Below are 3,728 nucleotides of genomic sequence, written 5' to 3'. Positions count from 1 at the left end.
TTCACGGTAATGTGAGGTGCCCATCGTGTTTTCTTTTCTTATCACTGTTATCTATTATATATTTAAAATCCACAAGGAAAATAATTCCTGCAGCTGGCTGTATACCACGTATCACAAAAAGAGGTTAATCTTTGTATATGGGTATATTTTATAAAAACCCTTAAAAGGGCTACATTAAAAACACGAACGTTTTCGGAACAACAGTTCCATCATCAGGTTAAAATACAGGTTACCATGCCTGAGCCACCAAAATATTTGGGTAAAAAGCCTTTAAAATATATTATGTTACCAAAGATAGTACATGATGTTGATAATATTATTTGATGTTTAATATTTTAATTAAATTGAATATTGAATATTTTAATTAAATTAAATTTTAATTTAATTAAAATATTAAACATCAAATAATATTATCAACATCATGTACTATCTTTGGTAACATAATATATTTTAAAGGCTTTTTACCCAAGTATTTTGGTGGCTCAGGCATGGTAACCTGTATTTTAACCTGATGATGGAACTGTTGTTCCGAAAACGTTCGTGTTTTTAATGTAGCCCTTTTAAGGGTTTTTATAAAATATACCCATATACAAAGATTAATCCCTTTTTATTATATATTTCTCTTCGTCGATGTGAACTGGCGAAGAGCACCTCACATGCCCGGCTTTATTATAGACCGTATGTTTACTTTTGTTTGTGTTACCTCGTAAATAACTTTATTAATTTTCTTCTTCTTTGGTGATTACAGTAATAAGATTGTAGCACACTCATAATTCAGCGGCATAATCTTTTGCTGCAAGTTCCGTTTAGGTAGCGGCTTTATCTTCCACCCTTCTACTTGAAGTCCAGTCCCGTAGCCACCAGAGACCGACCGCTCACTATCTTTATCGGTGCTGTCTTAACGAAAAAGTTTTCTTTTCACCAATTTTCCTAAACCAATAAACAATTTCAGTGCCATTAAATGTTCTTCTAATGCGTAATACGAAGCAGAACCCTACATTTCGTCAAATTTTATTTAAAACCTCCGCCATTAATCCGGATTCCGGATCAAAAAAATAGAGTAAATAATACTCCCACTCGAAAACAACTTTCTGCTAAAGTAAGCAAAACCTTGTAGTGGTATAAACTACTGTTTTAAAACGCAAAAAGATATAAACTATATCGATTTTTGTGACCTACTTCGTGAAAATGAAAATGTTACAATGCTACCCGAGACATTCTATAAAATGACTGAAATTTTAGTGACTCTTTAGTAATTTCTTTGTCAGTGCAACTTTGTAGTATACTTTGGTGAATATTTGCTGTACTGTATGGGTAGACCCAATACTTTCGATGTTTGCTTTTTCTCCTTCACAATACCACTGACAATAATAACACAACTTCATCTGACGACATGATGTGTTGAATTAATGTGCGAGGTATTGTTTTTTGTTTACATTCGCATGTGACGAGCGTTGAAAACATGTCGTTAACAAAAATGTTGGCAAAATGTCGTCAAATGTGCGACCTGCCTAAGAGTTATATAAGTTTAAAAGTTTTATTTATATAATATGTTAAAATTCGTTAACAAAAAAATTAAATTAAAAAATTAAAAAGTTAACAAAATATGTAATGTTATGTACTGTTACGATAAATTCTGACCCAAAACCGTAAACATATTTATTACTAATATTCTCATTCATTTACGTATTTTCTAGGTAATACCTACCTGACACACGATGGGTCCCCCTCCGCTATAAAAACAACAATCGAACTTTCGGGAGACGAGCCGATGTAAAAATACCAGTTTTGAGACCATTTCGCCGCTCTGTCTAGTCGAGAGGGCCATCGACTTTTCTAGTCTAACGGTACTGGGTATATAACAGGACCTTTTTGGAGAAAACAGCCAGTCAAAAAAGAAGCTCGCGTTCGCGTTTAAATTGTAACGTTCGTATAGATAAATTATGTAATTATTAGTCAAATAAATTGTTGTAGAGTGGTTTAATAAATTGATATAAATTATCGTGTTTTAGTAAATTAAAATAAGAACAATAAATTAGAATTAATAAAAACATAACAATACAACAAATTAAGGTAAGGAGAGGGATTACGCGATAACGTTTGGAAACCATAGAGTACATGAAGAGTCGAACAACAACGAAAGTTGCCTGATACACTTAGCCTCTAGCATATGCTCTTTGCACAAATATATACATAAGGAAACATTGAGAAGTGTTGATCGGAAGACAGTAAATCAAATCGACTATGTAGTAGTCGACGCAAGACTTTTCACCGACGTAATAGACGTATGTGAAAGACGAGGAGTAAGCATAAAGTCTGACCACTACCTATTCCAAATAAAAATAAAAGCTAGAGTATCCAATGTAAATGCGTTGGAAGCGTTAAAAACTCTGCGATAGTCAAGAGATTTGAGGAAAGTCTGGAAGATAAGCTAGAGAACTGTACATGAGGTATATTTGACGATGTTAACAACTATTGGAGGCAGTGTAGAACTATATTGGTAGAGGTAGCAACTGAAGTGATTGGAAGACAGAATCGTGTAAAAACCAGGTCAGACTGGTACGCAATGTGCACAAGCAACGCAAAGACAGAATCAAGCATATAAAAGGCTCCAATGAATGATACAAAGGATAAAAAATTTGATTTATTTGAGATCAATCTATAAAGCAAGATCAGAAAGATTTGTCGAAACGAGATACTTATAATTTAATGGGTATAACAGATCACACAATGCAGAAACTGAGAAATAGACCTGTTACAATAGACCCATATAACTTTGAAAGAATGGAGAGTTTTAAATATCTCGGAGCAACAATCACTGCAGATAACGATATCGCGGAAGAGATTAAAGGAAGAATTCAGGCAGCAAACAGATGTATGTACAGCCTCCACAATACTATTAAATCTAAAAGCCTAACACGAACATGAAAGATTAGAATATATAAAACGGTAATTAGACCGGTGCTCATGTATGGGTGTGAGACGTGGACCCTGCCAAAGAAACTGAAAGAAAACTTAAATGTTTTGAGCGGAAAATCCTCAGAAGAATCTTTGGTCCTTATCATGACAATAATAGCAACCAATACTGAATGAGAACAAATGCTGAGGTCAAGCAGATGTATAGAGCGAGCGATATAGTCCAAAAGATTAAATCCCAACGTCTAAGATGGGCTGGCCATGTCCATAGACTCCCTAATAACCGCCTTGCCAAGTTAATATGGGAGGAAGCCCCCACAGGAAGAAGGTCCTTAGGACGTCCACGAATGCGATGAAGAGACAATATATGGTCAGATCTAAGAACAATGGGGCTACTCACTGACCCTATTATTATGGACGACCGTTCAAGATGGAAGCAAGTTGTGCAGTCAGTCAAAACCCACCCCGGGTTGTAGTGCTACGAGAAGAAGAAGAAACTGAGAAAATTGAAAATAAATAATTTATGTAACACTCATACAAAACATTTTAATATATTGATTAAATAGGAATACTTCATTTTGTATGTAATATTGTTTAATATGTAAGCTTCTGCAATTCGCCAGAATCTGACTGAGTGAAACTGAGATGAATTTTTTAATTTAAAAACACAATCCATTTTATGTGTTTATTATACAAGTATTTATTAAAATCTAAAGTTCTCATGAACTGTATAAGAAAAAGTAATCACTAAAAAGAAATAACAAGTCATAACCTTCTTAGAAAATATTTAGCACTACCACTGATAAGTGGTT

The sequence above is a fragment of the Diabrotica undecimpunctata genome, chromosome 6, assembly GCF_040954645.1.
Source record: "Diabrotica undecimpunctata isolate CICGRU chromosome 6, icDiaUnde3, whole genome shotgun sequence".
In the NCBI taxonomy this organism is placed as follows: domain Eukaryota; kingdom Metazoa; phylum Arthropoda; class Insecta; order Coleoptera; family Chrysomelidae; genus Diabrotica; species Diabrotica undecimpunctata.
This window is presented reverse-complemented; position numbering follows the sequence as displayed.